Source organism: Triturus cristatus, chromosome 5_2 (assembly GCF_964204655.1).
Source record: "Triturus cristatus chromosome 5_2, aTriCri1.1, whole genome shotgun sequence".
Taxonomy (NCBI): Eukaryota; Metazoa; Chordata; class Amphibia; order Caudata; family Salamandridae; genus Triturus; species Triturus cristatus.
The window spans coordinates 403,416,155-403,431,098 of record NC_140588.1 but is presented as its reverse complement, the minus strand read 5'-3'; the positions used below and the strand labels follow the sequence as shown (position 1 = coordinate 403,431,098).

Below are 14,944 nucleotides of genomic sequence, written 5' to 3'. Positions count from 1 at the left end.
TCCTCCGTCCTCTTCTTCCTGTCTCCACTGGCAGCAGGAAGCAACAGAAAGCAGCCGGCCCCCAGGCTTCCCATAGCCAGTCACAACGCTGCAATGCAGCATTTAGATTGGTATGAGCACCAAACCATGGTGCTCAGAAAGGAACTGGGAGGCTTTACATGTTCCGCACCAGGCTCTGTAAAGCAAGCCTGGTGGGAAGATGCAAAGTGCACAGGACTGTCATGCGCACTTAAGGAGAACAAACCACTCCTTCCCTGTGCTGCCCAGCCCGCCTCAAGAGCCACTGACTCAATAGGAAAAATACAATGATAATAACGATATATTATTGTCATAGTATTTTTCTTTTTGAGTCATTGGGGTGACCTCTCCTCCGCCTTAGCGGAGGAGCCACCACTGCTCCCCTCTAGACTATCAGGAGCACTGTCAGCACTGCCTTGAATGTTTCATATGATTCAATAATAGTTTGCATATTTCAGATATTTTATATATGTGTAACCATTATGAGTTACTTTTATATTGGTGATTTGTATAGTTGTTTTATGACCATTTTGTTGCATAACTTTTTATTTTATTTACTTCATTTTTGAATGTTTTTGTACATTATGATATACATGGGTGTATACAGTGTCTAAAGTTATGTTACCATGTATTACATTCATTTTAATTACTTTTTTCCTAAATAGTTTTAAAATATATTACAATTTAATTTGTGTAGGTGTCTGCGATGTCCAAAGTTATATAATCATTGTTTCCTTATTTTTCTTTAGATATTGGTCTTTGTGCTTGTAGTGTTACCCCCCAATCTTAATTGATTTGCATGTTACTGCTTTACAGTACCTCTGACTCTCCATGGGTGATTTACCCTACGTTTTGACTGTAATAAAACTGAGCCTGTTTGCGCAGTAGTACTCTTGGGGGCATATTCTCAAGGACTTATCGCCGAGTTAGCGGCACTTTATTGCAGCCAAAATGGCGATAAAAGTATCGCCCTATTCACAAGCTGGTGCTAACATCCCATATCACCAGTTTCCCTGCGAAAGCAGCCGCAAAAAACATTGCCACGGATGACACCGGCAACTAACGCTAATGATATGCAGAGTAGGCATTCCCGTGCAAAAAGCCATGACAACATCACTTAGCAACATTCTCAACGGCCAGCCAGATCGGCAATAAGATCACAAAACATGCGATAAGGCACGTTAGCATTAGGGATTTAACACCAGCTCCTACTGGTGTTAAGTCGGACGACTACCTGCAGTATGAAAGGGAGCCCAGCCCAGAGCCACACCTGAAGAACAACAAATGCCATTGAGCTACTGATCATGCAGCTCGGACACCCAATAGGGCCACAACACCCACCACCCACCCCCAAGCCCAGCCTGCCTCCCCCCACCCCCCCGGACAAAGATCTTTCACATCAAATTTACGAAATCATGACCAAATCAATTTGCCTGATGTCGCACAATTATAATTCTTTGAATTTCCAAACAAATTTTCATACAAATTAAACTCAAAACAACTCATGGCGGGTCTTCTCTGGACAAACTGCAAGTCACAGCCTGCAAGACAGAATTCAAGATAAGAAGGTGTGTCATGCGCTTATCAAAGGGCAGAGAGAGAGCAAGAAAGGGAGAGAGAGAGAGAGAGAGAGAGAGAGAGAATGGAAGAGAGGGAGAGAGAGAGAGAAAGAGAGGGAGAGAGAGAGAGGGTTAGTGAGAGAGAGAAAAAGAGAGAAATAGAGGGAGAGAGAGAGAGGGAGAAAGAGAGGGAGAAAGAGAGGAAGAGAGAGAGGGATAGGGAGAGGGAGAGAGAGTGCCAACACTGCGCACCCAGGCCTCACTGCTCACCTGCTGCCACCAGTATGTCTCCAACCATGTGCCAGTATACACTGCAGTCCACCGGGTCCCTTATCTACAACAGAGTCCAGATTTATGAATGGCAGAGTTTATATCATTGCACACGCCATCATCGCTTGCCCGCACCTGCTCAAACAAGCTGCTGAACCCCTGCCCCTTCCGCCACCCAGCGGTGATTGCCCGTCCCTGCGCACCCAGGCCTCACTGCTCACCTTCCGCCACCGGCATGTCTCCAAGAAGGCCCATCACCTGCCGGTGCAAGCTCCAAGCCCAGGGGCCTGTAACCTTAGCAGCCTCCACATCATGCAGCCCCGCACTGCGGGCTACAAGGTCACACACGTGATTCTGGATCTTGATTTCGCAATGGCAGAGATCATATCAGTGCAGACAGCATCATCTCAAGCTGCACACCCGCCCAGCTCTTTAGGTGCCACTAACTCTGTGAACTGCGAGACAACGCCATGTGGCGATAGGCCCGCGCTGCCCGCTGGCTCAGGCCTACACTGCGGTCCAGCAGGGCTCACACAAATCCTTACCAGTCCGGACCGCCAGAACGGCGCATCATCGCAGGCTGCACACCCGCTCAGCACTTAGGGGCCCCTACCTCAGTGCACCGAAAGTCACCGTCCCGTGCCGGTAGGGCCGTGCCGGCCGCAGTGTATCCGGGCCACCAAGTCTGTGCAATGCAAGTCATGGACCCTCTATGATTGAGTCTTGTGATGTGCCAGGAAGACGCAGCCATGTGACCTCCGGCAGTAGGGAAGAACTGGGATACGTAGCGTCGTCGTCCCCCCCTTTATACGTAAGCCGAGTGGGCTGGGTCAGCATACGCCAGGCCAGCCTAGGGGTGTGAATAATTATCCCTGGGCTCTGAGCATGATTCGTTTCTGGCCTGGACAGGAAACCAACTGATGCGTGTGTCCCTGTCGCAGTGTCGGCGCCACAAGGCCCGCAATCGACAATGTCGCAATGTCGCATGCACCCAGAGGGCGGCTGTGCATGAAGGGACTGTACAAGGAGCGCAAGACCGCTCGGGCTCTTGGCTCATACATGCCAACTGTTGTTTGTGAATTGATATTGGTGCACCATAAGCCTAGGGCCTAGCCTCAATTGCAGCGCGAAAGCCACATCACATTTCCAGAATGCAAGCAGTAGTCAGACTAGCATTAGGGATGAAAGCACCTTTGTCTCAATACACAAGGCGGAAGGACATCGGCACCTCCGACCTTGGTCATGCATGCGGCAGGCACCCCCTGAGAGAGATACCATGGCAGATGATGACGACTCCCACTCTACACAAAGCGCTAATTAAAGACCAACGTATTCACACCCCACACACAGAAGTCCTTGCTCGAGGTACTCTTGCATGGAATGGCCTTGACACTTACGTACACAACAACCCATACATCCAAACGTTGCACACACATACGAGTCATTGGTCCGAGCTGTGGCATATCATACACATAACTGCCGCAGGTCAGAAAAATGCCGGTTCTACGTGAACAAGGGAAGAACATCCCGGGCACATGCACAACGCCGGTCACGTGGAACTGTACTGTGTCCGAATGCTGCCAGTTAGTGTCTGCATGTTGTGGCCCTTGTCTTGCCCGTACTGACACGCACATGCTAATTAAGTCTACATAACTTCACTAGTGTTCAACTGTGATGAGTGTTGATTAGAATGACAAATCTTGTGCCTCAATGAGCATTGTCCGTAAACAGTGAGGGACTGACTGACGGATGTCACTTAGGGGTGAGTCCCCATTACCAGCTCCACCTCTGTGAGCCAGACATTGTGGTTGGGATAGTTGCTGCTAGACCTGTGCTCTTACGTGTCTTCAGCAATGTGAGTATGGTGTCCAACTTCTTGCCATGTGGATCAATGTGATCCATCACTACAGGCTGTGTCCACCCAGTTGAGTGTGAGTACCTAGGTATGCTAAGAGATGTTCTGTTGTCAAATGTAATGGGGGACACTAATTTAGGCCTGCCAACTACTTTGACATTTCACACACAGCCTTATTTCTAACATTGCGTGGGGCAAAGTTGTGAAATTGCTCGATTGTTGTTTCAGAGCAATGAGGCCACAGCTAGTGCACACATTCCCAGTCATCTCAGTGCTTCTGTGTGTCATGGTCACACATTTATTTATTTGAAAAGTTTTATAGAGCACGAACAAGACCCAAATGGGTATCAGAGCGCTGTACAGAGTAGTCTTCAGCCATTGTACAAAACATAATAAAGGAGGTAAGTGAGAGTACAAACTGTGGGAAAACATTCAAGAGTAACAAGTAGGGTGTATCAGAGGCGCCATATAGCACTCAGAGTAGAACATCATAGAATAGAAGGAATCAAGATGTGCGATGAGCATCAAGGAATATTAACAAAAGGGGATCAAGCAAAAATCAACAAATGATGCAGTTAAAGGAGCTATCGAGGACTGGGACAAAACAAATTATTTATTATTTTGAGAATTTGTAAAGCGCGACTGACACCTTGCAGGCTTCCTGGCGCTGGAAATTACTCTGTTAACGGATAACCGGGAGAACAGTCAGACGGACAATTTATTTGGGGAAGAGCCAGGTCTTGATACGTCTCCTGAATGGAAGAAGCTGTGATATCTGACGTATGTCAGTGGGCAGGCTGTTCCACAGCTTGGCCGCTGCAACACTGAAGGATCTGCCCCCTGTTCTGGTTCTGTTGAATCTGGGCACCTTTACCAGACAGGCAGAGGATGAACGTAGGTCTCTGGCAGGAGTGTACCACAGAAACAGGGCTTGCAGAGGTTTGGGTCCAAGTCCGTGCAGAGCCTTAAAGACAATGCAGAGGGACTTGAAGGCCACTCGTTGTTTTAAGGGTAGCCAGTGTAGCTCAGCCAGAGCCGCTGTGGCCGAGGCCCTCCTCGTCCAGCCAAGAGCCAGCTTGGCGGCGGCAGACTGAATTCGCTGTAGTCGGTCCATCATCGTGACTGGAGACTCCAGGAGCAGGGCGTTGCAATAGTCAAGGCGACTGAGTATCGTGCACCTGACTATCGACGCCCTGGCTTGTGCCGGGAGAAGAGGCATGATTTTCCGCAGTGATCGAAGCAGGGCTGTGCAGATCCCCACAGTTTTCATCACCTGGGTTTCCATACTTAATTTGTTGTTCAGCATGGCTCCCAGGTTGCGCACCGAAGGAACTGGCAGAGGTTTGTCTCTAAACTCCGGGGGCCAAAATTCATTCGGAAACTGACGGGGTATCTTAGTGCCTGAGCAAAACAGGACCTCCGTTTTAGCGGAGTTGAACTGGAGGGAGTTTCTGTGTAGCCAGCCAGCCGTCTCTCTTAGGCAGTCGTGGAAGGTGGAAAAAGGAATGGCATCTTCACCTTCCCACGAGAGGATGAGCTGTGTGTCATCCGCGTAATTTATTGTTTTGACCCCAAAGGATTGGATCAGTTTGATTAGCGGGATGAGGTACACATTAAAAAGGATGGGGCTGATGGAGGAGCCCTGAGGGACTCCCTGGGGTACTGGTGCAAAGGCGGATTGAAAAGGGGGAAGGGAGACAGCCTGTCTTCTGTCCCGAAGGTAGGAGTGAAACCAGAGCAATGCAGTGCCTTCCACTCCCACTTCACCAAGTCTCTGCAGCAGCCTACCATGGTTGACCGTGTCGAATGCGGCAGACAGGTCCAACAGTATCAATGCCACTGGCTGGCCCCTGTCTGCACGCATGCGAAGATCCTCCATGGCAGTTAAGACTGCTGTTTCGGTGCCGTGAGCAGGCCGGAACCCGAACTGGTGATCGTCAAGAAGGTTGTTTTGTTCTAGGTGGGCGGACAGGCACGAACTGACCCATCGTTCGGCGACCTTCGCTGGGAAAGGCAGCAGAGAGATGGGTCGGTAGTTGGAAAGACAGTCTGGGCTCAGGGAGGGTTTCTTCAAGAGAGGGGTGATTAGTGCCTGTTTCCAAGGGGTTGGGACAAAGCCACTGTGCAAAGACTGGTTGCATATTAGGCGCATGGTGTCAAAAAGTTCATTACCAAAATTTTTCCAGACTTTTGGAGGTAGGGGGTCGAGTGGAGAACCCGAGGTGATACCAAGCGCAAGTCTTTCAAACTCGAAGGCCGGGATTGGAGGAAATTCCCACAGTCTAGCCAAGAGGACAGAGCCTGGAGACGACAAGTTTCGCGAGCTGGTGTCTGGTCTCTGCGTGTTAGAAGTTTCTGAAGAGGGAGGTGTTTTCAGGTTGTGAATAATGGTGTTTATTTTATTAATGAAAAACACTGCAAGGTTGTCGCAGAGGGCTTGGGTAGGAGGCTGTGTAGAGGTGACACAGTCCGGATTGGTTAGGTTTTTGAGTATTTGAAAAATACTTTTTGAGCTGTTCGTGGCGTTGGTGATGATGGAGCAATAATGTTTAGCCTTATTTTGGGCGATGGCAGTTTTATATTCCCGGAGGTTTACTTTCCAGAGGGTTTTGTGAGTGTCAGAGTAACCCTGCCTCCATTTTCTCTCTGCTTGTCTGCATGCTAGTTTGAGAGCTCTTAAGGAGTCATCAAACCATGGGGTTTGAAAAAAGAAGGTAAAAAACATATGGAACATCAGTGAGAATATGACAAGAATTTGGTTATTAACAAAACACCTGAACATGATCAGTGTGATTAAAGTTCGTTCATTAGTAGTCTTTTGACCAGTTTTTTAAAGGAAGTAGTAGAAGGATTTGATCTGATCTCGAATGGTAAGGAGTTCCAGATTCTAGGAGCAATAACGGTGAACGCACGGTTGTACGATCTTTTCTTTTTGAATCTTGGCGGTTTCAAGAGAAGGGTGGATGTACTTCTGAGGGTCCTGCTAGAGCCTGATAGCTCAAGTTTATTTGTTAGGTAGTATGGGGTATTGGGGTGTATGGCATTATGAGTCGGACAAGCAATCTTGAGTCGGGTTCTGGCTTTAATAGATAACCAGTTTAGCTGCTGCAGGTCGGGTGAAATGTGATCACATTTCCTAGATCCCGTTAAAAGTCTGGCTGAAGCATTCAAGGTAGCTCTGAGTGGGGCTAAGCTGGCTTTGGGAAGTCCTGCTAGGGTCACCAATCCATATTCCAATCTAGGGATAATCAGGGATTGTACCGCCGGCCTAAAGTCTTTGCGGGGGAGGAATGGTTTGATTTCCTTAAGCGTGTTGAGTTGGAAATTGGCTCCCCTAGTAGTAGCGCTGTTATGTGCTTGCATATTTAGATGTTTATCCAATGTGACACCTAAAGATTTGGCAGAGTCTACAACATGAGGTGTGCAGTTCAGAGCAGTTAGTTGTTTAATCCAGTCAAGGGTAGGAGCTGAGTGATTAGGTGGGGTGATCAAAAGAAATTCAGTTTTGAGAGTATTAAGTAAGAGATGGTTTTGGGCTAGCCATTGTTGAGTTTGTGCAAGTGTAAAAGTTTTTATGTCCTCCTGTGATGAGATCTTCAGGTACAATTGCGTGTCATCCCCATACATGTGGTATTGAATGTTGGCTCTGTTCAGAATGACTGCAAGAGGCTCCATAAATAGATTGAAGAGAGTGGGCGAGAGCGTCGAGCCTTGGGGGACTTCAATTAGGACCGGGGTACTGGAAGCTAGGGCATGATTAACTTTGATCCTTTGCGTGCGGTTGTGAAGGAAGAAGGCAAACCAATTTAGTACCGGGCCCGACAATCCATTCTATTTTGTAGGAGATCAATCAAGTTTTCATGTTTGATGGTATTGAAGGCGAAGGACAGGTCTAGAAGGATCAGGAGACAAGGGACATTTTGGTCAAGGGCTCTCATGGCGTCATCAACGATGTGCGTTAGTGCCGTTTCAGTGCTGTGTCCTGTTCAGAATCCTGACTGGTGAGGATCCAGGAGATGATATTTCTCAATATGTTTGCAGAGCTGTGAATGAACGCATTTTTCCAGCACTTTCGCTAAAGTCATGCTGCTGGTGACACATGTGCACTGCTTTCATTTCCCAGGGTGTACCTTTTTTTGCAACCAATGCCCTTACATTCATCCATACTTTCATACTTGGATCGATTATGGACATGACACATCTGTGTGATTTTGAATGATTTATTCACATTCGGTGGAGTGTCGGACCTGGAGCAGTACATGGCCATGCAAACCCCATATTACATTGTAGCAAGTGGAGGGCCAGCCAGAGTCATTTAGGGATTGACAAGTACATAGGAAGAAGAAGAGTACAGTCCGCAGTCTGATTGCTGTGTCATTGTTAAGCAGACAAAATATGGCAGTCCATGTCGAGGTCCAAGGTGAGTGTTGCACGGTGTTTTGGGGGACAGTGGGAGGTGTTGTTACAGGGCATGATGTAGAGGGCAGAACCAAGCTGAAACAGGGCATATGGCGGAGAAGATTGCTACTGGCTCTTCTTAATACACATGTGGAATCACCCGCATCTTCGTCCTCTATGTCATCTGTCCGACATGAGGGTGCTGATATTTGGTCTGCAGCACTGTATGCCACTGACACATCAGGGGCCGGAGATGTGTGTGTGGAAGTACCAGCAGCATTCATTAGCGACTGCCTTAGTGGCAGCAATGCGATGATGAGGATCTGCAGGGCATGGAAGATACCAAAAACTTTTCGCTGGTGTGCATCTGTGGCAGCCATACTTTCCGCATGCATCGGCTCCATGTTCTCCATTGTCCTCAGCATCCGTGCCAACTCTCGGCTGACATTGCTGAGGGCACTCTGGCTTGACAGTTGTTCTCCTATCAGAACTATGACTCCAGCGGTGCCGGGCATGGAATGTTGGACATCATGGAGCGAACTGTGGGTGTCCTTTAGGGAGTGTAAGTGGTCCCTGATGTGACTTAGACACCCACGTATGTCATCTAGTTTGGCTGCCATGTGGCCGAACCCCACCCCACCTGTTCAGCCACCTCCTTCTGGCAGTCTAACACCTGGCCTTGGAATGCGATATGTTCTTCGGTGAGGTGCTGGGAGCCAGCCGTGGTGGTGGGTGCGTCCTGCTGTGTGGTCTGTGCAGGGGGTGGGGTCTCCTCGATGCAGCTGGGCTGCCCTGCTCCTGGAGATGGGTTGCCGGAGCTGTCCAAGAGCTGTTGGAGGGCGTCGGTGTTGATGGTGGGGAGGTTCTTTTCGTCATCAGTGAAGAGTTGTTGGGTCTGCTCTGCAGGAGGTGTTGATTGTCCCTCTGCAATGTGAATGTGAGATGCAGTTTAACATTGTGTTCACATGTATGTTGACGCATTGTTCAAGTTTACATACAGACTGCATGACAATGTACATTATGACTGTTTGGGAGGAGTTGACTATTTGATGCGGGACAGTAGACATTTGAACTACATCACGGATGTGAGGTTGTACACGTACATTATCATCTCACAGTTTCCTGCTATACCAGATGTGATTGGCCAGTTTCTATGGACAAGCGGAACCAGTCATGTACTCTGTTTTGTAGTGAAAGTGTTGCACTTTGTACCACATTGTCGTCAATGATGATATGCTGTTATTGCTATGTGTGTGTGCTGCCTTGTGGGAGAGTCGCCCCTGCAGCTGTTATTATGCTGCTCCTTCTCCCTTTCAGGCGGTGTGCCTTTGACTTCTGTGCTTCTACAGTGCTGAGATGTTGCAGACTTGGCTAATTTTGACTCTTGTGTGGATCTTGGACTCTTGGGCATGGTTTATCCGCAGATGTGTTGTTGACATCAGGGGTTGTTTGTGCACATGGATGTGTCAGAGTGTGACCTGCTCCTTTCAGGATGTGCTCCACACTCAGCCACCTCAGTGTTGTGGCGTGCACCATGTCATGATAATTGGACTGCAGCCATGTTATTTTTCATGCAGTGTTACCTGCATTGTCAGTGTGGCTCACAGATATGCAGCTTTGCTGGTTTTATCACGCGTTCATGGGTTGGTTGTGAGATTGGTGCTGTGTGGGGAGGGACCCCTTTGTGCCCATAGTGGACGTGGGCCTACTTGATGTTTGCATGTGTGCTGCAGTGTACCAAGTGGATCAGGGACATGATCCAGAGTCATTGTGGGTGTGCAGTGTACTCTACTTAATTGTGCATGTGTGCTATTGTGCCCATCTCCCCCGTGCCCCCAGGCCCTGTTTGGTACTCATCCTGGTGCTGTTGTGTCAGGTCATGTCGAGCAGTGTCCGGACCCCCAACTCCTGCCAAGGTCTCCCCACTGATGACTGTGGACACCATTTCCCCCATCTCATCAAGCTCCTGGTGTTCCGCTGGGCTGCAACCTCCAGTCTGCATTGCTGCCTGATGGTTCTCAGCGAGTTTCTTCTTGATTTTGCGCTTCGCGTCATTCCAGCGCCTCTTGACATCTCCAATTGTCCTCCTCCTTACTCCGACTGCATTCACCTTGTCCAGGATGGCCTGCCATATTGCATTTTTATTTTCCATTGACACGTTGGAGGTGACGAACAGTTGTTGGTGGTGTTCTATCACCTCCGTGATGATGATCCTGCTTTCCTGCGGAGTGAACCTCGTCTTCCTCGTCTTCTTCTCCTTGCCCTTCCGTGACCCCGAGGTCCCAGGATGGTGCTCCTGGGGGCTTGTGGGGTTCTGGTCATCCTCTGTACTTGGTCCGGCTTCCTCCATGGTGCTACGCAGTTGAAATTATTTTGTTTGTATATTTTGGTGCTTTTATAGTGCATTTTCCCACATGACGCTTGGGAATTGCAGGCCTGTCGCTGGTTATCGCTGATGTTTGTATCGCAATTTACCACATCGCAACTTTTTTCGCTTTCGTGTTTCGCATTTTTTTCGGCCTCAAGTTCATTTTAACGCGGTCATTTGACGCGTTGTCGTGAGACTATATTATGGTACTGCCGTGTTGAGAATGCAACGTTAACACGGCGTTATTTTCCCGCGATATACTGCGATATGCAAAGTTGCGTTAAGCTAATTTTGCGATAATTATCACATGTTCTTGAGAATATCCCCTCTGGAGTACATGTGCATGTAACTTTTGTGAAGTACAAAAGACATGCCATTTGGAATGTGTTTTTATCTGCATACCCCTCCTGGAGAGTAATAAAATGGTGAAGGTGGTGTTGGTCTATTACCTTTACCAGTGGGTGTTTTCCTCTCTTTATGCCAGTGTTCCCCTGTTTCAGTTTCTACTTTTGCAGTGTGCGCCCTATCAACCATACTGTCTTTTCCTCCGCTCCAAGCCATCGGATTAGTATGTGCACATTTAGTCCAGGTTCTCCTGCCTTGGTAGGGCTGGCGGTCAGTAAGTACTCTTCTCTGTTATTCTGAAACTTCGTGCTTCTGCTAACCTCTTTGGTGTGGGCCTTGGGATCTGCAGATCGATCTGTTGGGAATGCACTTGTCCAGCTTGAGCGTTAGAGCATCCTCTGTGGCTCTTTCTGTAAAATTCTCCATTTGCTGTACAAGCTTCTGAAAAGTACATGGAGCTGCAGCCTATATATTCCTCTAATGTTCGCCTTCTTTGTGAACCATATCTGCGAGCGTCTGCTGTACTTGGCTGTTAATAGGTTTGAACTAATATATAGGATCGTCATGTCTATACTTTCCTTCCTTGTCGGCTTGGTGAACGGTTGTATCAGCTGTCTTGTTATACAGCCTCTTTTTATTTTATTGGTTTTAGATCTGGGCTGTTGCACTTCATCTGCAGCGGTCTGCTTCTCTCCTTTCCCACCCCAATATGTTGTTAGCTCTTTACCGGACAGTATCTGCAGCCACCCTCAGGTGATTCTTCCTGAGACATTTAAGCTCATGTAAAGTATTTACTGCTGTCTACTTATGATTTTTAGGTCGAGCCTGGGCAACACGTACTGCAAGGCATGCTGTATTGAGGTATGGCATAGAAGCTCTACCCATTTCCCGCCCATCTTTTCAATTGGCTCCTGTTACTGCCCTTGTGGAATCGTTGCTTTTATTTTTTTTTCCTGTTGCCTATATTAGCTGCTTGAGCTAATCTACGACCACTGGCTTTATTTTTCTCACTTGCTAATCTAGGAACTGAAATGCATCTTGGGAGCTACTTTGTCATCGGTAGGGGCATGCCTTTCAGCGATCTTCTATGCAATGCCTTTGCATGTCTATCTACCTGTACCTGCCTGTCTAAGCATATGGGCTGGATTACAGCATTCTACCTACTCACCTGTCCACTGCTTGTCCATACTAGTGACAGTGAGTGCAGATATTTGCCTTTACTTTCCACACTTGGTTGCCTGAGATACTGTATCGTATTAAAGGATTGCAGGCGCTTCTCCCTTTTACCTTACAGCACAGGTGCAAACAGTTGCAAATCTTTTCCTGTCCCCATTTCTCCTGACTGTTTATGTCTGGTTCTGCAATTGGTTGTGTTTTTCACCAGTGCCTAGCGTCAGCCAGAGTTCACTGCTCGCTCTGCGATGCATGCTGTATTAGGGTATGCACTAGAAGCCCTGCCCACTCTCCGCCCATATTTTTAATTGTCTTGTGCCATTGTCCTTCGTAAACGCTGGCTTCCGATTCATTATGAGGCTTGTAAGTCCCTCCTTGGTACTACTTTGTCTCCATTTGTTACCACCCATAAGAACTGAACCTTTTACTGGTGTTGTTACATGCTCTGCTTTATAAGTTGGTGAGCACTGTTTTGCTTAATGCTCTTCCCCTATTCCACCCACGACATTGCAGCACGCCGCATGCTTACTGTATTCATTTAAATTACTACGCGGTCCGCTTTAACTATAGCGGACGCAATTATTTAGTTTACTGCACGGTCCGCTTTCAGTTTAGCGGCTGGGCTTATTTAATTATTTATTTTACAAGCGGTTGCTTTCACATTAGCGGCCACGCTTATTTATTTTATTATTTAATAGCGCAGGCCACTTTCACTTCAGCTGCCGTGCAGAACGTTTCTTAATTATTTTATTTTTGCTTTTTGTGAAAGTGCACCATATGCGCTTTCACTGTAATATTGTCCGTGCCCCTTTGTTTAGACGCTGCTCACTATAACCTGAATACGGTGAGCAGCGTCTAAAGAAATGGGCACGGACAATATTAATGTGCTCCCAAATTTGTGAAAGTTTGAGCTATTGGCATTAAAAAAACAATGCCTCATATAGGTGTTGGGTTTAAAACGCATAAATAAAAGGCATTGTCATTTACAATGCCAATCGCTTAAACGCTCGCAAAAGGGAGACCTATTGCATTGAAAATGCTTGTTTTAAGCTTCCCACCCAAAGCACTTTTAACAAAATTACTCAATGCCCAGTGGCCCACCATGACAAGGCAGAATGCTCGCCTGTCTTTTCTTTACCATATTTATATGCCAAAACTTCAAAGTGGGGGGTTGTTTTGAAAAATATTCAATCAATGTCCCTGAAGAAGTGGTGAATTTCCTCAAATGTGTGCAGGACAGAAATTATGTATCCCTGTTGTGGACCGCTAAATTGTGGATGATAGGGCAGAGCAAAAAAAACACAACTTAAACATACATGTTGCTGGAAGGCCAGCCTTCATAGTGTGGAGCTTCAGTTTCCATTGTGCAAAAAACTCTGTCCTGGCTAGCCTGTCAAAGACAGTGAAGCCAGCTGAAGATCTGCCACCAGCCACTTTTAAATGAGGTGGAGTGAAGTGAGTTGCAGGACAATCACCAATATTCAATGAATGTTCCATTCAGTGCTTAATTTGAGCTGTTAGTTGCAGGTGGGGCTCACTGGCACTGGTTTGGGGTCCAGTACTTATTTTTCCTCAAGATACTTTAATCCATGAAAAAAAGAAAGAAAAACATAAAAGGAGAAAATAAGGGGTAAGAAAAAGACAGAAAAACAAGGTAATGGAGGATGCAGGGATGAGGTGAATTCAAGATGGCACAGCACCTCAACTTTCGGTAACGCTGACCATGGGCTTCTGAGCAAAACTTTGGGCCCCATCTCTTATTCTTTCACACATTAAGCACTGGTCCCGTTACTGTCCACCTCTAAATTATGTCCGTTGCTTTCCGTGTGTGCTTACTCAGCAATGTGTCCTGGCGGCTTCTTGGGGTAGCCTTTGAGGGTGCAGAATCTTTCTAATGAAATAGGAGTGGACAGGAGAGTGTAGCAACGTGAACCAAAATCTGTCTAGATCAATCATGAACCACAACTGAAGGAAACTGGTACTCTATGGACTTCTTGATAACTCCGTACATGAGACATACAGCAGAGAAAAAAGCTGCAAACAAGACAATTTTTCTGATGGTTGTTGAACAGTATGCACAGATTGTGCCAACCTTTTTTTCAGGATATGTAAAATAGACACTTATTGTTATCCATGAAGGTAATTAACCACATCTAGGAACCTCAAGGTCAGGAAAACCCCTTTAGCACACTGTCATTAATCTGTCATGTGAAAGAGTCCTACGTATAGTTAAATAGACACTCTGCTGAAACAGTCCTGTCCAGTTATTTCAAATAAAAGAAACATTTTTAGTTTTAAAGAGCACCTTTGCATCAGAGATTTCAATTGTTGTGCAGATTTACCTACAATTCTGTGGATACTGCACGAACTTGGCCTCTTTCTGAGATCACTGGCCATTAATTTATTATTCATTTCCAGATTAATATAGCGCATGCTTACCAAAGGTATGGATACGCTTTCCATGTTAACAATAAACGCGAAAATGGGTTTTACATAAAAAGGGAGGTGGCAATCGCCGAAGAGGCACACAAACAGGTTATTATGGTATAACTAGGTAAGTGTACAGGGGGAATGGTGGAGGAGGATGCTTGGATGGTGGAAGGACTGTTCGTAGGTGAGCAAGGACGTGGGAAGAGCATGTATCCTTACGGCTAGAGTGGTCGACCTCGAAGTTGTGGAACAGGGTTCGAGTCTCGGCAAGGACCATCAACATCCTATGATTCTTGGCAAATCACTTAATCTACACATGCCTAACAAAAAAATAGAATGTGCTAATCTGTAACGAAACTGGTGCTCATATAAAGCGCCTTGATACCCGATTTCTTGGGTCTATTTCGCGCTCTAGAGAAGAAGGAGAGTAGAGAAAAAGGACGAGGGGGGCAGGTCAAACTTTAAAGTATATCGATCAGCTCTGACACTGATGTTTTACAATGTAGAGTTTCTGGGTCAGGTATAGCT

General features: G+C 47.0%; 1 protein-coding gene across 1 annotated transcript in view; it reads left to right on the top strand.

Annotated features, from left to right (window-relative positions):
- Window positions 1-14,944, top strand: part of ZPBP (zona pellucida binding protein) — a 759,369-nt gene that overhangs the window by 393,367 nt on the left and 351,058 nt on the right. The window lies entirely within an intron of this gene.